General features: G+C 47.1%; 1 protein-coding gene across 1 annotated transcript in view; it reads left to right on the top strand.

Moving 5' to 3' along the window:
* The window catches only part of NXNL2 (nucleoredoxin like 2), a 43,173-nt gene extending 36,071 nt beyond the window's left edge, over positions 1–7,102 (top strand). Inside the window, exon 3 of the transcript XR_013405126.1 lies at positions 6,158–7,102. The gene's annotated coding sequence lies outside the window, so the exon portion shown is untranslated. The remainder of the gene's footprint in view (positions 1–6,157) is intronic.
* The last annotated feature ends 16,057 nt before the right edge of the window (positions 7,103–23,159 follow it).

Genomic DNA, 23,159 nt, shown 5'->3' on the forward strand with positions numbered 1-23,159 from the left:
TTTTTTTTTGACAAGGTCTCACTCTCAGCCAGACTGGAGCGCAGTGGCACACTCATGGCTCACTGCAGCTTCAACCTCCCAGGCTCAAGCGATATTCCCACTTCAGCCTCCTGAGTAGCTGGGAATACAGGCATGCACCACCACACCAGGATAATTTTTTTGTATTTTTTCTGTAGAGACTGGGTTTTGCCACATTGCCCAGGCTGGTCTTGAACTCCTGGTCTCAAGTGGTCCTCCTGCCTCCACCTCCCAAAATATTGGGATTACATGCGTGAACCCCCATGCCTGGCCCACTTGCTGGAGTTTTAATGTTTTTTCCATACAAGTCTGCATGGCTTGCAACTTTTCACATATGTTATTGCTGTTGTCATTGTAAAGATAATCCTTTCTTCCTTTTTTTTCTTCCTTCAAACTTTATATATAGAAAAGAAGTTCTGTGTAGCATGTAGTTTCTTGCCGGCCACCTTATTGTTTTTAAGGCATTTCAGTTGTATCTGGATTTCCCAAGCACATGGAGGTACCATCTTTCAATTTTGTCTTCCTTTGTATAATTTTTCATCTCTTTGGCTTTTCTCTTGCCTTAAATTGACATTTAATAATGGCAGAGGCGTAATGAAAATATGTCTGGTGTTTTGGTCTCAAGTTTAACACTTATTTTTGGCTGAAGATATGCTCTTTATAATAATATGCACTTATTGTTATTAAGTGTTTTAAAATTTTAATCAGGAATGCTGAATTTTTAAAGTGCCATTTTAGCTGTATGCAGACAATTATGTGGTTTTCCTTCTTTGACTTATTAATATGTGAATTATGTTAATAGATTCTTAATTTGAATTTTCTTTGCATTACTGTGGGATAAATTCTATTTGGCCATGGTTTATTATTATTTTAATGAGTTTTAGAATTAGATTTGCTAATATTTTATTTAGGTTATTTGCAGAGATTGTTTTTTGTATGCTATTTCTTCTGCCCTTTTTGCCCCCAGATCTTGCCACTCCCAGCAATGTGCAGTCTTTTCTGAAGGCCTCTGCAGGGGCCTCATGTCTGCAAACCTCCATGCCCATTCAGGGCTTCGTCCACCCACCCGCGTAGTTTGCAGTGTACTCGGTGGTTTTTCATAGGGTGCCACTCTTGATTTTGCTTGTTTTAATTTTTTAAAATTAATTAACTTTTTATTTTTATTTTTATTTTTATGTTTGACACAAAGTCTTGCTCTGTTGCCCAGGCTGGAGTGCAGTGGCGTGATCGCCGCCCACTGTAACCTCTGCTTCCCAGCTTCAAGTGATTCTCTTGTCTCAGCCTCCCAAAAAGCTGGGATTACAGGCACACACCACCATCCCGGCTAATTTTGGTATTTTTGTAGAGATGAGGTTTCTTCATGTTGGCCAGGCTGATCTCAAACTCCAGACCTCAAGCAATCTCCACGCCTTGGCCTCCCAAGGTGCTGGGATTACAGGCGTGAGCCACCATGCCCGGCAGGTTTAACTTGTTTTTAATTTTCAAAGATGTGCTTTTCTTTTTGGTGAATAGAGTATGGAGATGTACTAGGTTTGAATCCTTTATTTAGATGCAAACTCCTGGGCAAGTTTATTTACCTCATCATGCGTCAATTTCCTCATTTGTAAAATAGAGGTAATTATCAAACTTATCTCATAAGGTTGTTGGGGGAATAGATGGATTGTGAATATATGCAGACTTCTTAGAAGAGCATCCAGCAACCAGCAAACATTATGTAAATGCTTGGTTCCTTTGGCTAGCTTCAGAGAATCTCAGGTTTAACAGGAAGAGTCCAATACTGGTTTTTGTTTTGTTTTGTTTTTTGAGATGGAGTCTCACTCTGTCGCCTAGGCTGGAGTGCAGTGGAGGGACCTTGGTTCCTGGGTTCAAATGATTCTTCTGCCTCAGCCTCCCGAGGAGCTGGGATTACAGGAGTGTATCACCATGCCTGGTTAATTTTTGTATTTTTAGTACAGACAGGATTTCACCATGTTGGCCAGGCTGGTCTCGAACTCCTGACCTCCGGTGATCCACCTGAGTTGGCCTCCCAAAGTGCTGGGATTACAGGTGTGAGCCACCAGTGCCAGGTCCCCGATACTGTTTTGATGCCTCCCCTCCCCTCCCCTCTTCTCCCCTCCCCTCCCCTCCCCTTCCCTTTCCTTTCCTTTCCTGGAGTCTTGCTTGGTTGCCCAGGCTGGAGTGCAGTGGTGTGATCTTAGCTAACTGCAATCTTTACCTCCTGGGTTCAAGCGATTCTCTAGCTTCAACCTCCTGAGTATCTGGGACTACAGGTGCGTGCCACCATGCCAGACTAATTGTTGTATTTTTAGTAGAGATGGGGTTTCACCATGTTGTCCAGGCTGGTCTCGAACTCCTGACTTTCAGGTGATCCACCCACCTCGGCCTCCCAAAGTGCTGGGATTACATGTGTGAGCCACGCGTCTGGCCCTGTTTTGATACTTTCAAATGATCAGAGCTTGGAGTTGTAGGTGCTTTGGAAGATGCCCCCACTGTGTAGGAAGAATGTTGAGGCCTGTACATGGGAAAATCTTAAAGATCTTAATAATCTTAAAGCTAGTTGGCAGAATCAGAACTGATGTTTTATTTTTCTGTTGAAATTCCCTTTCTCTCCTACCACAATTTGGCTCTGGTAACCGTGCTGCGCGTGTGGAGTGGGCAGGGAACCTTGTGATTCCACCGTTGCTATGGAAAGAGCTCCTGTTTCCAAGCAAGGGTTGAATTAAACTCAATGGCAAGTTCCTGTGTCAGTGGGTTTAGTCCAGTCCTGTGTAATTCACCAAGGGCTTTGCTCCATCAGGAGGAGGGGCCCAGTCCCACCATGAGGCCTTGAACACCTGGGGGCATCTCACTGGGCAACACCTGGGGGCATCTCACTGTACATTCCCACGTACAGGCCTTCGAAAGAAAAGAAAAAGAAAAGAAAGCATCAAAGAAAAGAAAGCAGGCCAGTCCTCCTCAGAATTGTGCCTTGCCCATTTAAAGTCTCCACCGGAGACCTTCAGCCAGGAGAGGCAGGACCACATCTATTCAGAGAAACATTTCCATCATCAGAGGGCATGCAGGGAGGGGGTGGAAACATAACTTGGTTACAGGGTGCCCGACTTTGAGTCCTGGCCACACAGGGTCCATGTTTATCTCTTCCTGACAGACTTAAGTGGCCTCTGGTCCCCAAACAAATGAAGAAGGTGAGTAGGTGTCCCAAGGCTGAGGAGCATGTGCCCCGAGAAGGCGGTTTCTCCCTCCCTCAGTCTCCCATAGCCCACCTCCAGGCAGATGCATCTGTAGCACTAGAACCTTTAACACTTTTGGTAGCGTTGTTTCTGGGGCATGCACTCATTCTTTCACTGTGTTGTATTATGGGGGGCCTTCTCTATCCCAGCCCTTGTGCCTGCTCTTGGGACACACACGTTCTGACTCTGTGGATGGTGGAGTAGATCCTAGCTGGGGACAGCTCCTAGGGCCCTCCTGCAAACCCCTGTTCGGCCTCCCACCCACAGCAGGAAACGAGCCTGAAATGGGCCATGGGGGAGTATTCACAGAGCAGAAATCAGAAAACACTTCTAAGTGGCGGCTCCTCCTGCAGCTGAGTGTTAAACACGCACAGCACACTCTGCAGGTAGTCACACATGTGACAGGTGACAGGCATTTGGAGATGCCCTTGGACTGGGTGAGCCGTGACCCCACTAGGCGACATGCTCAGCAGTGGAAGCTCCTTCAGCTGGAAGGAGTCGCCAACTCTGGCAAACCACAGGCGATTGGCCTGTGCCGCGACCTGGGTGTTGGGAGGTGAAGGGGGATCATGAGCTTCCCTCCGAGGTGAGGCTGAGCCTTGCTTTAATGACGGACACCTTAGATCTCCATCCTCCATGTCACCCTAGGAGTATCTGAGTTAGGAGAAGGAAGCCCAGCACTTTGACGGCACCCTCAATATTCTTCTTTAGTCCTCCTGGTGAAGAGGTGCCCAAAACAGAGATGGATCTAAATCAAGTGTGGCTGGGATGTGCTCACAGGCTGGTGCTATAAGCCTCAGTCTGTGTCCACAGGAGGCCATTGTGCAGAGACTTTGGTGCCAGCACTGCAGCCTCTGTTCTGCACTGTTGAAATTGGCACCCTGTGTGGGCCTCGATAATCTCGCTCGTTCCCATTAAAATGTCCAGTTAATATTGCCTGAAGGGCAGAGTTACCTGTGGACCAGGGAGTTCCCATGTGAGGAGCAATTACTAGCTTGCTATTGAACATTAATGGAAATTGTTCCTATGATTGATTGAAGGACATAAAATAGTCAAATTTATTTTTATTTTTATTTTTATTTATTTTTATTTTTTTTTATTTTTAAGACAAGATCTTGCTCTGTCACCAAGGCTGGAGTGCAGTGGTGAAATCTCAGCTCACTGCAGCCTCTACCTCCTGGGCTCAAGCAATCCTCCTACATCAGCCTCGCAGATAGCTGGGGCTACAGGAATGCACCACCATGCCCAGCTAATTTTTGTATTTTTTGTAGAGAAGGCGTTTTGCCATGCTGCCCAGGTTGGTTTCTAACTCCTGGACTCAAGTGATCCCCCTGCTTCAGCCTTCCAAAGTGCTGGGATTACAGGCATGAGTCATTGTGCCTGGCCATACAGTAGTCTTGAAACGTGAAATACTCATAATGTCTTGGGTGATATTGGAGAGATGCTCTAACAGAGATCGGTGCCCCAGAGAGTTCCATAATAAAATGGAAATGTTTTATGTAGTATCATCACACTGGCGGATTGAACAGAGTTACTCACTGCACTCAAGAACAGGTGGTCGAATGCACGGAAATGGTAGACTGGTGGTTGCCAAGAGCAGGGGGAGGGGAAATGGGGCATGGTTTTTAGTGGGTATGAAAATGTTTTGGAGACGGGTTGCCCAACAGTGCAGACATACTGACCACTGCTGAACTGTACACTAAACTGTTTAGCATGGTATTACATTATGAGCATTTTGCCACAATTTTAAAAAAGATCTGTATAGACAGTTCTCCAAAGAAAATATACAAGTGGTCAAAAAGTATGTGAAGAGGTGCTAAACGTTAGTAGTTATCAAAAAAATGCAAATCAAAACACCGTGAGATACCACCTCCCTGCCACTAGCATGGCTAGAATGAGAAAGACTATTAATAACAAGTATTGGTGAGGATGTGGAGCCTCTGGAACATCCGTATTCCTGCTGGGATTGTAACATGGTGAGACCTCTTTGTAAAATAGTTTAGTGGTTTCTTTAAGAAGTTAAATGTTTTCATATGGTCCAGCAATTCCATATATATATATATATGCCTTTCTGGGGCATATACACAAATGTTCCTAGCAGTGTTATTCACTATTGTCAAATACTGGAAGCAAGCCATATGTCTGTCAATTGATGAATGGATACACAAATGTGGTACCATACTGTAAACCAAAGAGTATCTGAGACAAGTCTCAATCAATTTAGGAAGTTTATTTTGCCAAGGTTAAGGACATGCCTGTGACACAGCCTCAGGAGGTCCCGATGACATATGCTCAAGGTGGTCAGGACACAGCTTAGTTTTATACATTTTAGGGAGACATGAGACATCAATCAATATATGTACGATGTACATTGGTTTGGTCCAGAAAGGTGGGACAACTCGAAGCAGGGAGGGAGCTTCTAGGTCATAGGTACATAACAGGCAAACGATTGCATTCTTTCGAGTTTCTGATTAGTTGTTCCAAAGGAAGCAATTAGATGTGCATTTATGTCAGTGTGCAGAGAGTTGACATTAAGCTCTGTCTGTTCTTCGTCCACAGGAATTTTAGTAAGAAATAGAGCAGTGGAGATTCTGAGGCGGGGACTTCCTTATACAGCATATTTGGGGCTGGATCCTTAGGAAGAGGATTGTTAGCTGATCTGAATAGAGGGAAGGAGCCAGCTTGTGGGGGAGAGGAATGTTTTCCAGACTTGAATGGATTTTTGCAGACTGGAAACTTGCAGAGGGCCAGGGACGGGGGATCCTGGCAGGGGCCCGGTGGTCTGAACACATGTGTTTGCAGATGTAGGGCCTGTCTCCTGCCATCCTGAGGGCATAACTCTAAGGACAGTGCTGTTTTTCCAAAGGGCACATGTTGCATAACTTACTTTAAATCATTTCTTTTTATAGGACTCTTTGATTTAGAAACCACATTTTCAAGCTTAAAAGGAGGTCATTAAAAGATCTGGCATTAAGCTCACCCTCCCCTTCTTATTCCTTTGATGCCATTGCTGTGAATTAGGTGAGGGAAAGATTTTGAAGAGGAGTTGGACACCCTGAGAGTGCAGCTGTTCTCCCGCCGCACCATCCCTGTCCTGCATTCTGCGAGTCTTTGCTCATCAACCATGTGCTGGAACCATGTGGCTCAGCAGTCCTACTGCTGGGTATGTACCCGAAAGAAAGGAAAAGGAAACCAGTATATTGAAGAGATACCTGCACCCCCATATCTACTGCAGCACTGTTCACAACAGCCAAGATTTGGAAGCATCCTAAGTGTCCATCAACAGATGAATGGATAAAGAAAATGTGGTACATAAAAACATGGTACATAAACACAACGGAGTACTCCAGCCTTTAAAAAAATGAGATTCTGTCATTTGCAATAATATAGATGGGACTGGAGGCTCTTATGTTAAGTGAAATAAGCCAGGCACAGAAAGACAAACATCACATGTTCTCACTTATTTGTGGGATCTAACGATCAAAACAATTGAACTTCTGGACATAGAATGGAAGGCTGATTACCAGAAGCTGGAATGGGTAGTGGGGTTGGGGGGAAGGTGGGAATGATTAATGGGTACAAAAAAATACAAAGAATAAATAAGACCTAATCTTTGATAGCAGAGCAGTGTGACTACCGTCAATAATCATTTGATTGTACACTTAAAAATAACTATAACTATGATTGCATTGTTTGTAACACAAAAGATAAATGCGTGAAGGGATGAATACTCCGATTCTTCCTGATGTGATTATTATGCATTGCATGCCTGTATCAAAACATCTCATGTACCCCATAAATATATGCACCTACTATGTACCCACAAAATCTAAAGATAAAAAAATTAGGCCAGGCATGGTGGCTCACGCTTGTAATCCCAGCACTTTGGGAGGCTGAGGCGGGTCAATCACGAGGTCAGGAGTTCGAGATCAGCCTGGTCAACACGGTGAAATACCGTCTCTACTAAAAAATACAAAAGATTAGTTGGGTGTGGTGGCATGCGCCTGTAATCCCAGCTACTTGGGAGGCTGAGGCAGGAGAATTGCTTGAGCCGGGGAGGCGGAGGTTGCAGTGAGCTGAGATTGTGCTACTCAACTTCAGCCTGGGCCTCAGAGCGAGACTCCGTCTCAGAAACAAACAAAAAAACCAACCAAACAAAATATTGAAAAACACAAACAAAAACCCAATGCGCTAGACCCTCCCGACACGTGAGCCCACAGCGATGGACCTAGACTTCTCAAGATTTCTCTACTCCTTTTATACCCGGTTCAACAGGTGGCTGTTTCTTTCTCATTTGGGGGCTCACACCTATGTGGTGGCCTTGGACCCCCAGCTCCCACGTGGGCCAGGTTTCCCCGTGACCTCCAAGGCCTTCCGAGTTCTCCCTGTGCAGGGTGAGCAAAGAGCTTGTCTGCTGAAGATAAAGACTCTCAGGGGGGCTTGCTGAAGGAAGGAGAGAGACCTCCAGTTTGCCAGCAGGTGACAAGGGAGACATGTCTGCTCTCCTGAGGGGAGAAGGGGAAGAGCAAGAATGGCCAATGGAGGTGCAGGAGGGGCAGCTATTCCTTGGGGCCCACAGGCCTGGAAGGATGCTCCTGAACTTGTGTCTTCTTGGCTGGGACTGCTCCCTTCCCCACCAGCCCCGCAAAGGGAAAGGGCAGAGCTTGTTTTCCTGGGACTATGGGGTAGACTAGAGGCAGCCTGTGGCAGGGAGGTCGGCCCTGCTTTCCTCTGGGTTCTCTGGGACGTAGGAGCCTGAGCACCAGACACTGCCCCTGCCATATTCCTGCCTGAGTGTCTCCATGAAGTGCTTCTTCTCGGCCATGCTTAAGGGGCTTCAACACTGTGTTCCCTGCAGCCTTATCGCCAACTGGGGTGAGCCATCCCCCATAGAGTGGTAGATAGGGGGATCCCAGCTCCCATCCCCCAAGCTCCAGGCTACTGCTTATGGCTTCCCTCAAGGTAGAGGGTGAGGGAGGGTCCTTGCAAAGTGTCCTGGCCATGAGTAGCAGAGGGGAGGCAGGGGAGTGGGGTGCCTGTTTTGAAACAGGTTGAAGCACACACAGCTGCCATCCAGAGAGGGAGGTCTGTCAGAGCCCCAGACAAGTGAGAGGGGTAAAGTGCGTGGATTGCTGAACAATTCTCAGCATTAGGAAGAGGAATTAGCTCCCTGATTCCTTTCCTGGATGCTTATTTCTACTGGTCATGGATGGGGAGTGTGTGTTTGTGGCTGGGGGCGGCATGAGACCATCAGGTGTTTGTGGTGCACCCCTGGACAGGGGTTCAGACAGCCCTGCACAGACGATGGACACGGTGGTCTCTGTCCCAGGTGAGCATCTCTACGGTCTGAAGAGAAGTGCCAGCTCAGGCTGCCTCACATGATACCACAGGCTGGGCGCTCAAGCGGCAGCCATTCATTCTCTCACTGTTCTGGAGGCTGAAGTCTGAGATCAAGGTGCTGGCAAACCTGGTTTCTGATGAAGGCCTGCTTCCTGGCTTGTGGACACTGTGTCCTCACATGGCCTTTCCTTTTGTGCTTATGTGGAGAGAGAGAGAGAGAGAGAGAAGAGCAAGCAAGTGCAGCACCATGCATCTCTTCCTCTTCTTCTAAGCATGCATCATCATATTGAATCAGGGACTCACTTATGACCTTATTTCAAAAGTGTGAGTCCCTGATCCAGTATGTCCTTCCAAGGGCCATTCCAAGCCATATTGGGGTTTAGAGCATCAACATATGAACTATGGGCACATGATCCTGTCCATAACAAGAACCCTGGGTGGCTGGGAGTCATCAATGCTTAGAAACCCTGGGTCCAGCAGTGGGTCTGGCAGCAAGAAGCCACTGTTGGAACTGCTGTGTCCTGCTGTGGGACCTGCCCATAGGCACAGGCCCCGCCATTGTATTCAGTCCTCATGGCACTCCGTGTCCACTGTCTTCATGGTGGAGAAACTGGGAAGGCTTCACGTGAAATGACTGTGAATTTGGGAAATGTTGCTATGAAAACAAGAGCAGGGTGGTAGAGAGCACCCCTGGCAATGTCCTCAAGCCTACACAGTGCAGGTGCTGTTAATCTCCAAGAGAAAATGGGGTTCCGTCACAACCAAAATAACTGGACTTAGGATAAGAGACACCTGTCCTCAAGGCGAGGGTTCCCGGAACCCAGGTGGACTGCGCTGGATCCCAGGTGGAGACGGGCACAGCGGCTCCCAGGGGTACAAATCTCCCTTGCCTGAAGCAGTCCCTGCTGGTCCTGGAGTGGTCCGTGCTGCCTGTCCAGGATCTTTGTAGTTGGACAAATGTGTGAATTTGGATACAAATAATGCAGAAAAACAGGTATCTACTGATCTGGCTTCTTTCTTTCTTTTTAGTAATAAAACTTATTTGGTAATCAGTTACTTATCAATTACAGGACATTTGGGAAATAAGCATAATCTGCCACCCGCCACTCAGGACTGGCTGTTTGCCGCTGGCCGCCTATTTTCTCTTCCTTCCGGCTGGATTTCAGGTTGGGAAGTCAGGTCCGGCTGGTCAGCCAGGAGCCGCCGGCCTGGCCTACCAGCTGCTCCACACTGCCCCCTCGTGGTCATCCGCTAGGCAGCCGGCCCCGACCTCCGGAAGGCTGGACGCTCAGCCCCATCTCCTGACTTTCTTAGGAGGCAGGATCTGGTGGAGAAGTTCAGCCTCGACTGGGGCTCAGACATTGTCCACAGGCCTTTCTGACCCACCTGGACTCCATGCAGGGAACTGATTCACGAGGAAAGGGCTGGCCACGTTCAGGGATGCCCAGGCCATCTGAGGAGCAGTGGACAGAGCAGGGGACCTTGAAGTTGGAGATCTAGGCACTGGTGGGCGGCCTACATCTGTGTCTATGTGACAGCCACTCTGCTCCCCGCCCAGGAACTTGCAAAGGATGAACCAGACATGGGAATCACAGGAAAGGCTAGACTTCCTGCTGATTAAGGGGGTGGGTTGTCAGAACACCAAAGTATGGGGGCTTGCTGGCCAATGCAAAACATTTGTCCTCCCAGAGGCACACTGGTGGCCTCTTTGCCCTTTCCTCCTGTCCTCACTACCCCACTGATGCCGCCTTTCCTAACTTGAGGCTCTGACACCGCAGCATGTGGTTTGACTGATCTTGACTTTCTCAGCAGGAGATGGAACTCAGCTAAACATGGCTGTCTTGGTTGCCTGAGGCCCCTGCAATCTGGAGTGCCTGAAGGACAGGGGGCTTCGTGACCTCTTCTAGCTACAAGGCCCACGGGTGGAGTCAGGTGTGGCCTGACCAGGGATCGGGTGCTGTGGCAGGACTCATTTCTGCAGCTTCAGAGCTGGCTCCTTGCTGGGACAGATGCCCTCCTGGCAGCAGCTGGTCACAGAGGTAGCTTTGGTCCCCATTGTGCTCGTTCAGGTCCAGTGGAGGTGGGGCTGGTCGTGACAGCCTCCTGATGCTTAAGCCGGACTCTCAGAATGAAGTCTTCTTCCTGCTGTCGCATGCCCTCCGTGGAGGGCCATTGCACTCCAGCCTGGGCAACAGAGCAAGACCAAGACCAGGGCCAAGGAGACAGAATATGCTGCTGGGTAGGCTTGGGCCGCACACCTCTTTCCTAGGGCTGGAGTTAGCAGCTCCTTCCCCAGAATCTTATGACTGCGAGTCAAGCGAACAATAGACTCCTCAATGAAAACCTAGGGCAAGAGAAGTGGGTGAGTGGGTGATGCAGGATGGCCCCAAACAAATGTCCACCACATGGCTGTCTCTTAACCTTCTGAGGGCCAGTAGCCAAATGAATTCAAAAATCATGGGTGGGTGTGGTGGCTCATGCCTGAAATCCCAGCACTTTGGAAAGCCGAGAGGGCGGATCACGAGGTCAGGAGATTGAGACCATCCTGGCTAACACGGTAAAATCCCATCTCTACTTAAAAAAAAAAAAAAAAAAAAAAAAAAAATTAGTCAGGCATGGTGGCACACGCCTGTAGTCCTAGCTACTCAGGAGGCTGAAGCAGGAGAATCACTTGAAACTGGGAGGCAGAGATTGCAGTGAGTAAAGATCACGCCATTGTACTCCAGCCTGGGTGACAGAGCAAGACTCCATCTCAAAAAAACTTTCTTTTTTTTTTTTTTTTTTTTTTTGAGATGGAGTTTCATTCTTGTTGCCCAAGCTAGAGTGCAATGGTGCGATCTCAGCTCAATACAACCTCTATCTCCCTGGTTCAAGTGATTCTCCTTCCTCAGCCTCCCAAGTAGCTGGGATTACAGGCACCAGCCACCACGCCCAGCTAATTTTTTTTGTATTTTTAGTAGAGATGGGATTTCACCACGTTGGCCAGGCTCATGTCGAACACCTGATCTCAGGAGATCCACCTGCCTCGGTCTCCCAAAGTGCTGGGATTACCTTGCCTGGTCAAAAATGATCATTTCTTTCCTACTAAATTTAAAGAAGATCGATGTCAGCCAACAGTGATGGGAGTTTCTCTCTCTTTTTTCCCCCCTTCTTGTTAAATTTTAAAGAGATTTTATTTTTTACTTTTTTAACTTGATCTTGAAATAAGTTGGAACTTACAGTTGCAAAAACAGTACACAAATTTTCCGTATGCCTTATCCCAGTTTCCCCAGTGTTTACACCTCACGTAATTATGTTAAGATAGTTAATCCCAGGGACTTAGCATTGATGCAGTACTGTTAACGAACCCACCCATCCTCTTCAAATTTCATCCATGGTCCCACTGATGTCTTTATCTGATTCAGGACCCGGTCCAATATCTCATGCTGTATTTAAGTCATCAAATGTCCTTGGTCTCTTTCAGTCTGAAACAACTTTTCTTTGTCTCTAATGACCTTTAGACTTTTGAAGAGTACTGGCCATGACTTTGTGGCTTATTCCTCCTGATTAAATGTAGCTTATGCATTTTTTTTTTTTTTGCAAAAATATCATAAGAGTGACATGGTGTCCTCCTCAGTGCATGGTATCAGAGGGCACCTAAGGCCAGTATGTGGCATGACTGATGATGCTAATCCCGCTCACCTGGTGAAGGTGCTGTCTGCAGCTTTCTCTTCTGGACAGTTGCTATTTTCCCCTATGTAATTAATCTATATCTCCACACTGGCCTTTTCATGCACTGACTCACAGTGTCTGCCAAGTTAAGTCTTTTAGCTGCTGTCCTAGCCACTGCCTTGGAAGGAGCTTCTGTCTGCAGGCACCCACTGCAGGAAAGGGGTGAAGCCTAACTGGAGCTGCACTGAAACCAAGAGGACAAAACCGACTGGGGGTCCACATGGAGTTCCTCATCAATGACCTCCAGCACCAGTGTACCCAAAGACAAAGGCAATGCTACCACTTTTTGGGGGAGTTTGGCAATAGTGAATATGAGTAATTTTAAATTAAGCAACCACTTTATTTTTTTTTTTGATGGAATTTTGCTCTTGTTGCCCAGGCTGCAGGAGTGCAGTGGTGCGATCTCGGGTCACCACAACTAATCCCAGCACTTTGGGAGGTCGAGGCGGGTGGATCATGAGGTCAGGAGATTGAGACCATCCTGGCTAACATGGTGAAACCTTGTCTCTACTAAAAATACAAAAAATTCTCATGCCTGTAATCCCAGCACTTTGGGGGTTTGAGGTGGGCGGATCACGAGGTCAGGAGATCGAGACCATCCTGGCTAACATGGTGAAACCCCATCTCTACTAAAAATACAAAAAAAAAATCAGCCGGATGTGGTGGCGGGTGCCTGTAGTCCCAGCTACTCGGGAGGCTGAGACAGGAGAATGGTGTGAACTAGGTAAGTGGAGCTTGCAGTGAACCGAGATTGTACCACTGTACTCCAGCCTGGGCGACAGAGTGAGACTCCATCTCAAAAAAACCAAAAAACAAAAAACAAAAAACAAAAACCAAAAAATTAGCTGGGTGTGGTGGTGGGCGCCTGTAGTCCCAGCTACTCGGGAGGCTGAGGCAGGAAAATGGTGTGAACCTGGGAGGCGGAGCTTGCAGTCAGCTGAAATTGCACCACTGCACTCCAGCCTGGGTGACACAGCGAGACTCTGTCTCAAAAAAAAAAAAAAAAAAAAAAAAAGAAGAAGAAAAAGTCTAAGTGGGGAGATTGCACCATTAGCAAGTGTTATGCATCATTTGCTGCACAGCAAAATATCTTAAAACTTAGAGGCTTAAAACAATTCCTTCCTTCCTTCCTTCCTTCCTTCCTTCTTTCCTTCCTTCCTTCCTTCCTTCCTTCCTTCCTTCTTTCCTTCCTCCCTCCCTCCCTCCCTTCTTCTTTCTCTCCTTCCCTCTCTCTCTCTTTCTCTTTCTTTCTGTCTTCTTTCTTTCTTCTTTTGACAGTCTTGCTCTGTCACCCAGGCTGGAGTACAGTGGCACAATCTTGGCTTACTGCCAACTCCACCTCCTGGGTTCAAGCAATTCTTGTGCCTTAGCCTCCTGAGTAGCTGGGATTACAGATATGCGCCCCATACCGGGCTAATTTTTGTATTTTTAGTAGAGATGGGGTTTTGCCATGTTGGCCAGGCTGGTCTCAAACTCCTGACCTCAAGTGATCCTCCCTCCTTGGCCTCCCAAAGTGCTGGAATTACAGGTATGAGCCATTGAGCCTGGCCCAACGATACCCATTTTCTTTGGTTTACTAGTCTAGGAGTTGGTTGGGCATTTCTTCTAGTTTGGGCCAGCTTGATGGTCTCTACTGGACAATTCCATGTGTCTGTGACCAGTGGGCAGCCAGGCAGCTAGGGCACCCTGATGCTGCTCTCTGTGGCCTCTTATCCCCTGGCAGGCCCAGCTGGGCTCATTCCCATGGTGGTTTTGGGGTTCCAAGCCTGTGCAGCACTGTTCAAGTCTCTGCTGCTGCTGCATTTGTTACTGCTGCACTGCAAATGTGGTCGAAAGCCCTAATGCCTGGCATGCTCATGGAGACCCGCTCAGTGTTATCTTTTTGGTTCCTTTGGAATATCAGGGTTCACTCTGTCACCATGGCACAACTTCCAAGAGTGAGAGGGAATGTTCTCTGAATTCCCCCAATCCATAGCTCGCTTTCTTAGGTCTGAGCAGGAATAATGGTATTTGATGCTGCATGGTAATCTGGCCCTAAAATGGATTTCCATCACCCCACTGGTCTCTGGTCAGCATCTGAGGGGTCTGACTGTTCACAGGTGACTCTACCCTACACAGACCCCCCCACTTTGGGGGTATGAAATCTTGGGATGGTGCTGCTCTGATGTTTTGGGATGAAAGCTAGACTTTGGTCATGGTGGTGGTGGTTTATCATTGCTGTGGATTGAATTGTGTCCTGCATTTACCAAATTCATGTGTTGAAGCCCTCATGCCCAATGTGATTGTGTCTGCAAACAAGGTCTGTAGGATGCAATTAGGGTTAAATGTGTCACAGGGTAGGCCCTAATCTGATATGACTGTGGTCTTATAAGGAGAAGAAGAGAAAGAGCTGCTTTTCTCTCCACCATGTGAGAACACACTGAGAAGCCAGTTGTCTGCAAGCCAGGAAGACAGCCCTTGCCAGGAACCAAATCAGCTGACACCTTGATGTGGACTTCCCCACCTCTAGAACTATGAGGATGTAATTTTCTTTTATCTGTAAGCCACTCAGTCAGTGGTATTTTGTTTCAGCAGCCTGAGCCAACTAATACATGCGGCCACCTTCTCTCCATGCCTGTGCTTTCTGTTCCAAGCCATCTGGTGGAAGCAATCCAAATGCCTGCAGAATCATCTGAAAGCATCACTAGGAAGAAGCTGGTGGAACTAGGAAGCAATTCTTTAGCCTGACAGTCAGTCTGTTTTTAGTATTTCTAAATATGAAATCATCTCAGAAGAAGTCAAGGGCTGTTGAGGTGATTTGCCCAAGGTCATACAACTCATCATTGACTGTGTTTGGAGTAAGGAAGTAATTAACTTTAAATGTGATTATGAGGGTGGGGCCTTAATCTGATAGGACCTGTGTCCTTATAAGAACAGGAAGTGTGTGCGTTCACTGAGAAAAAACCATGCAAGGACACAAGAAGAAGGCGGCTGTCTGCAAGCCAGGAAGAGAGCTCTGCCTAGAAACTAATCCTGCCGGGCATCTTAATCTTGGAATTCCAGCCTCCAGAACTGTGAGAAATAAATGTCTGTTGTTTAAACTACTCAGCCTATGGTATTTTGTTATGACAGCCTGAACGAACAAATACAGTCATCTAATGTCCACAGAGAAAAAACACGTGTGAGGCGAAGAAACCATCCACTCAGGGAGGATCAGTCATCATTCCTCCTGAGTGTGAGCCATCTGAGCTATCAGCTCAAGTTCCTAGAGGCTCTAATGTTGTACCCGAGCGAGTGAGAGAAACGCTACACTTTAAGATGAATTTAAGAGTCCTTTACTAGCTGGCGACCGAGAGACGGCTAATGCTTGAAATTCTCTTGGCCCCGAGGAAGGGGCTCGATTTTTATACTTCAGTTTAGGAAGGGGAGGGGAGTTCAGTTGCAACAATTTTACAGAAGTAAAAACATGCAAAAAAATTAAAAAGACGAATGGTTACAGAGAAACAAGCAGTTCCAGGTGCAGGGGCTCCGAATCTTTCATAAGATGTTAGATATGGGGGCTCTGCTGGACACAAGCTCAAGGCTTTATGGTGTTATCTCTTGAGCAAAATCCTGGGAACATGTACATTGCTTGCTTCAGTACCTTATCAGTTAATTGGTCTCTTTGATATGTTGAGAGTCTGCTTACACAAGTTAACTCCTTGAGGAAGCGGGTGGGTAAGGAGTCCTTGATGTCTTGTAGATGAAGTAGCCAAATGGAGTTTGTCTGGCTTTCTCAGCTAAGGGAGAGCTTATTCATGTGGAAACAAAGCTAGGTGATTAAGGGAGAAAGGGAGAGTCTAAAAACAAAGTTAGGAAAAATAAGCTTAGGTATTACACTAAGGACAGGGGAGTTCACCTGTGGCTAGTCTCCTGAGCTACAATGAGGTATGGGGTGTGGATGTGTATTTTCTCCTGTTGCATTTCTGTTTTTTTTTTTTTTTTTGAGATGAAGTCTCACTGTGACGCCCAGGCTGGAGTGCAGTTGCATGATCTGGACTCACTGCAATCTCCACCTCTCGAGTTCAAGCAATTCTTCTGCCTCAGCCTCCTGAGTAGCTGGAATTACAGGCGCACGCCACCATGCCCAGCTAATTTTTGTATTTTTAATAGAGACGGGGTTTTACCATGGTGGCCAGGCTGGCCTAAACTCCTGACCTCAAGTGATCTGCCTTCCTTGGCCTCCCGAAGTGTTGGGATTACAGGCATGAGCCACCACGCCTGCCTCTCCTGTTGTATTTCTAAGTCAGTTCAGAAGTGCGTCCTGATGAAGAGGGTGAAGGATTAGAGGCAACAACTTTAGCTCTATTTGAAGTCTTAACTCATGACATCTCATTTCTGAATGGTGAGACACAAAGATCACCGCCTACATGTCATTAAGCACAGAACCCTTGATAAATTAACGAGAAAGCACATTCTCACTTCATTTTATGAAGTCTAGGTTATGTAGCTATGTCCCTTCTCACATATATGTACATTAGAAGTAAAGACACACCCCAGCAAGTCAACTCAGTTTTCCATGGAGAAATTATTTTCTTAAGTTTTTTTTTGAGCCAGACACACCAATAATACCAGACAGAGCTGAAATTCTGCCATCATTGTCTTGGAAAATGGTCAATTCTGTGCACTTATCCTGGATGATTTCTTTTCCCCGAGAAGTGATTTTAACATTCTCTTGAATCCAGACAAACATGTAATGATTATATGTAGCATTTTCTCCAGAAACCATGCTTATTTTCACCACTGGGAATTACATTTCTTGGACTTTTGTGGCACAGTTTCCCTGAATGTGTTCCAGTCATGTGCATAAACACAGCAGCAGTGTGTTACAAACAAATTCTACTCCTTGCCAAGTGTCCAGGAATCCCAAAAGCAAATATTTCCTAGTATTGCTTAGGAGAGTAAAAAAGGAGTAATGAAAGTGAAGACATTTCTATTTGAATTGATACCACATTTGACAATAAATTTCTCCCGGCAGTGAAGACTGGACAGGACTTGAATGGAAGGCCCCTCTCACCTTTCCCCTTCTATCTGAATTTTGTACTTGTCTCCAAGGGTTTGCCTGCACCTGTCCTCTGGAAGTCCTACCCTCCAGCCTTGGTTATTTATTGCATCACATTCACCACCAATTGCTACCCTACTTCTTTCTGCCCTTTCATAGGCCAGACATTGGTTTGTTCATCCATTGGGAATATTTATTTATTAAAATCAATAAATACATATTTATCAATGCAAAACATACTTATTCAAAGAACAGAACTGAAAATCTCACAATGAAAAGAATAAGTCCCCTTGCCCCTCCCCAAGGTCCCCCAGCCCGGCTTCTCAGAGTCACTCACTTTTAAACTTCTTAGCAGTTTCTTCTGGTAGTCACCTCCATAGCTTTTAGCCAGTATGCTCATATAATTACTTCTTAATTTGATCAATTTTAGAAAGTAATTGTGAAATGATTTTCTGTAATGACAAATTTTCTTGCCTCATGTTTTTGTCTTCTCTCATGTCTTATCATACAGTTGAATCAATAATCAATATTTTGATTACTAGGATAGCTATTTACATATTGTTCACTGAGGCCCCAAGAGGTGAATATACAATGTGTCAATTTCCTGTTTTGTGGAGCTTTTTGTTTCTTCTGGAGTTTTTAATTGCCTCATTTTTCACTTGTATATTTTCTAGTCACATATTTTTGTTATTGTCTCCAAATGTTCAATTTTTATAATTTGTTCTACTAGGTTTCTCCCTTTCCCCAAGAGCCTTCCCTTCTGCATACTTCTATAAACCCATCACATCTGGGTTGCTTGCTGTCTAGGTCTGTGGCACATTTCTCACCCTGGAGCTGCTTCTTACTCTCCTGGGTGGGGCCTACCGTTTCTTTGCTTCCTCGTCTTCCTAATGTTACTGGAGATTATTTTCAGTAGCTACTTAAGGAAGGATCAAGAAAGGTCAATTTTATGAATCTTTATATGTATGAGAATTTCTTTAGTCTGTCCTTACATGTGACGAATACTTTGCTGAATGTATAATTTCAGGCTGAAAATAATTTTCCCTTGGAGTTTTTTAGGTATGAGTGTCTTCAGGAAGATAGGAGGAAACATAACATCTTCACTGATGATGAGGTGGTACGAGAAGGCCTTAACTTTAAAGTTAAAGATTTAAAGATGCCCCTAGTTCTACCTCCTTTATACAACCCATTCACCTGTTTGCTTAACACTGAGCCAGTGCTTAGTGCTTCACAGTGGTCATTCTTTACAGGCTGGAGGGTCTTTGTCTAGGTGGTTTGTGTCTATCAGTACATCCAAATATCTTTCCCTTTATAAAAAAATAGTGTTTTGTCATTTTCTTAGCAGGGTTTTTTGTTGTTGTTAATTTTTTTGTTAAAAGATAGCCACCCCCTACTCTCCAACTTGTGGTTGTCTTTCCTTTCAAATTGGAATGACTCATCTATTTCTCAATAGATCTGAAGGACTGACTCAGGTCGTGTTTTCTTCTTCAGTTTTGCTGGCAGCCAGCCACGGTTGGGTGCCAACAGCACAGGGTGACACTGAGGCCAGGGCTGCAGGCTGTGTTTGGGTGAGGGCTGTGTGTTTCCTCTATAGAGCTGCAGTGGAGACAAGAGCCAAGACAAGGAAATTAAGGAGCAGCAGAGGAAGTGTGGGCATGAGGATGTGCTCCTGGTTGAATTCTAACTCTCTCAAGCACCCTCTTGGGTCCTTTCTGCCCAGTGATGGAGCCCAGGCACCAGGCTGGCATCAGGTCCCTGCCCACTGCTGAAGGAAGGGAGGGAAGGAGAATAAAACTTGGCCTGTGTGAAAGCATGAAAATCAATTATAATTTTGAATTTAGAAAACTAGGCTCTGACCCTTGAAAGACAGACCACCTTCAGAAAGATGCTTCACAAACAAATTTAGGATCCAGGCAGAGAACAGCCTTTTCTGTCACCAAAAATCCCCTGCAAGTTCATTTCCCTTCAAAACACAATTTCTGCAATCTTCTGCTTTTCCAGGCACACAAGCCAGTGCCTTAAGCTCCTGAGGTACATGGTAGAAGAGAACAAGGACAGTTGGCTCTGATCCCTATGTCCCTGAGTGTGTGGGTGGGCCACTGGTCCCCATATCCCCGTGCATGGATCAGGACCTGGTCTGGAGCATCCCTGGGTGTGCAGGGAGGGCTGGTCTCAGGGTTCCCCAGGTGTAGGTGGTGGGATCTTGTCCTTTTTTTGCGGTCATCCAGCAGGGTGTGCATTTGTTCAGGGTGAAACACAAGGTCCTCTCAGAACCTCTTCTTCACCATGAGGTGCCTGTGCAATGTCCCAGGCCAAACACAGCCTTTATGGGCTCTGAAGGATCCTCCATGGCCGGAGCCCCTGCTCTTGCTAGGTGTGTTGGGTCTGTGAAGATGTTTCCATATGGATTTCAGGCTGCTGAGCAGGTCTCTCCTATGCAGGCAGGAGACGGGGTGGGGGGTGGTCAAGAGAAGATAGGGACAGGTGGAGGTAGAGTACAGATGGAGGTGATTAGTTTGGTGATCTTCAGTGGTCAGTGCACTAAAGATCATGGGAAAGGAACTGTTATGGCCTGAATGTTTGTGTCGCCTGAGATTCCTGTGCTGAAACTGAATCTCCAGTGTGATGGCATTAAGAGGCGGGGCCTGTGAGAGGGGATGAGGTCATGAGGGTAGAACTCTTGTGAGTGAGACTAGTGCCTTCCTGAAAGAGACCCCAGAGAGCTGCCTCACCTCTTCTACCACGTAGCGAGAAGGTGCTGTCTCTGAGGAAGGAACCTTCACCTGGCCAGACAACAAATCTGGTGCCTTGATCTTGGACTTCCCAGCCTGTAGAACTGTGAGAAATAAATTTTTGTTGTTTATCAACCACATAGTTTATGGTATTCCATGATAGCCACCCGAACAGACGAAGACAGGAACTAATACCACTCATTGGCTGAGCTTCCTCGAAGGAAGGACCCTGCCAGGGAGGTTGGTTGGTGGAATGGCAGGAGTGGCGTCAATCCTGCCCATTCTCTCCCAAAAGCCATGCAGACATACAAAAGTTTGTGGGTTTTAGGCCGGGCGCGGTGGCTCAAGCCTGTAATCCCAGCACTTTGGGAGGCCGAGACGGGCGGATCACGAGGTTAGGAGATCGAGACCATCCTGGCTAACCTGGTGAAACCCCGTCTCTACTAAAAAATACAAAAAATTAGCCGGGTGAGGTGGCGGGCACCTGTAGTCCCAGCTACTCGGGAGGCTGAGGCAGGAGAATGGCATAAACCTGGGAGGCGGAGCTTGCAGTGAGCTGAGATCCGGCCACTGCACTCTAGCCTGGGCGACAGGAGATTCCGTCTCCAAAAAAAAAAAAAGTTTGTGGGTTTTGTGCAGAGGGGCCATGCTCTGTTTTTAAAAATTCTACTATTGATATACTTCAACAGGGTCCAGGGTGTCTCATGACCTTGTCTTTAAAGTCTTCAATAACGAATAAAGTGAATAGGAGCTGGCAGAACAACCCTTACCTCTCTCCTGACTGTGGAGGTCTTGTGGGTGGGAGATGACACATTTCTATACCATCCCTTTTCTGCCTACAGAAAATAGTGGCAAAAGATACCCAAGAACCTCACACAAAGGAAAGAGAGATTTGATCTGCATCTGTCTGCCCTGCTCGGCTGTGGGGCAGGGTGTCCTGGGCCTCAGTGTCTGCTCTATGCATGAGCAGGGAAGGCAACCAGCTGTGGGCAAGGGGATATCACCCTAGGAAAATGGGCCCTAATTCTGGATTTAGCCACAGTAGCTTGTGCTGCCTAGAATTCTCCTTTGCTCATGGCAGGTTGTGGTGTGTGTGTCCATGCCGGGACAGTGTAAGCACAGGGCTGCGGGTCATTATTTTCACTTGGTTCCATGGAGAAACCTCAAGAGAAACTGAACTTGGGCTCCGAATCTTAGTTTGTTCTACCACCCCATAGCCTTTTTCTGTCAACCCCATGTCCTGCTGCGACACCTTTGTGTCACAGGATTTGCTCTGGTGTGACGAGGGGGCCAGAGTTAAACAGAGAGGCAGAGAGGCTTAAAAACTGGAATGTTCCCGGGGATGGTGCCAAGGCTGGTAAGCAAGGTTGAAAATGAGGCTGTGCACACACAGGGTACAGGAGAGAAGCTCTGGTTTCCTCTTCTCTGTAGGAACTAGAACCCAGCTTTAAATGTGCCTCTTGCCACATGCACACCTGTGATGCCTCCAGAAGTCCCCACTGGCCTGGCCTGGTGTAGGGGTGTGTAGACACCCCTCTTGCATACCCTGTCTCCCTGCGGTGAGCCTGACTGAGGGCAGGGCTGAGCGTGGTGTGGGGCAACCCCAGCATCATCCCTGTTCTAGATGCCTTCAGGGAGGGTGGCCCTGCAGGGACTGGCAGGCTGGCACACACAGGCTCCAGAATCAATGGAAGGCAGTGGGGAAGACCTCTCAAATTCCTTGTGAGCCACCCACTGTGCCCATCTGAAGACAAGGCCCAGCAGGGAGCCACTGGCCCCACTGCCTTGCCTGCGACCCACTGTACATTGATACCCGGAACAGGGCATGGCTGTCACCTCACTTACTTTTACTATTTCCTCTTGATAGAGGCAGGAGGCAGAGAAACTTTAGACAGACAGGGGTGGATCCCTGGCAAAGTCCCACCTTCAAGCCAAAAAGCCTGACACCCACGGCTCAAAGTGAGAACTTCCGTCTCTGTTTGCCTGCTCTCCCTATTGGTTTTTTCTGAATAATGTGTTTTTACCACTTGAATGTTGCCTTTTCTAAAACTACTTATGGCCTGCCCCACCCCCCATCCTGTGCTTGTAAGGACCCCAGATTTAGCTGGTAGAGAGAAGCAGCTGTACTTCGGAGAGAGGCAACCTGATTTCAGAGGAGGGCGGCAGAGGCTGCTTGACTTCAGGGCAGAGTGACCTGTCCTTTTTGTCCCCTTTCCGGTTCCACTCTCTGCTGAGAGCCACTTTCATCACTCAATAAAATTCTCCACATTCACTCTCCTTCAATTTGTTCATGTGACCTCATTCTTCTTGGACACTGGACAAGAATTCAAGACCTACCAAGTGCAGGTACCCAAAAAGGCTGTCACACTGGCCCTTTGCCCTCACTGGCAGAGGGCAGCTGCCCCACGCAGTGAGGCAAAAGGCCCACTGAGCTGATAACACACTGCCGTCTGTGGACAGCAGAGCTAAGAGAGTATTGCAACATGCCCTCTGGGGCCTTGGGATTGCAGGCACTCCCACCTGGATGCTGACGCAAGGCCTACACGGAGTTTGCTCTGCTGGTGCCAGAGTGGCCGCTGGTTCCTGCACTAGCTTGCCTGCTCGCTCCCTCTGGCAAGGGGTGGAGTGTGGTGGACTGGAGTAAACAGAGTTTGCTCCTGCTTGCACGGAAGTCAGAAGTGGCTGGCTGATTCCTGCACTGGTTCTCTTGTGTGCTCCCTCCTGTGAGGGGTGAGCACGGTCAGCTGAGTACAAGGGGCACCCTTCTCATGAGTCCCACAAAGGGTCAAGAAAATATCCTGCCTCACTCTCATCCACGTCCCCTGGAGAGCATGCACCTCCAATGCCGATGCTCTCTTGGGAGCAGGAAGAGGGAAAGTGAATCAGGAGTCTTGGGTGATTTTAACCTTTGGTCAGAGATACTTTATGACAAATTTCCACCAAAGAGGCAATTTTAACAAATACAACATTCCGTGGCAGACACTGCTTCTTTCTCTAATTAGCATAACACTAAGAAAACATTTCCCTCTACAAATGGAGATAGGAAAGAGACAGATAATGGATCCACTGGCAAGGGGTGGCTGCCCTCCACACTATTGATTTTTCTAG

This window comes from Macaca mulatta, chromosome 15 (assembly GCF_049350105.2).
Source record: "Macaca mulatta isolate MMU2019108-1 chromosome 15, T2T-MMU8v2.0, whole genome shotgun sequence".
NCBI lineage: Eukaryota > Metazoa > Chordata > Mammalia > Primates > Cercopithecidae > Macaca > Macaca mulatta.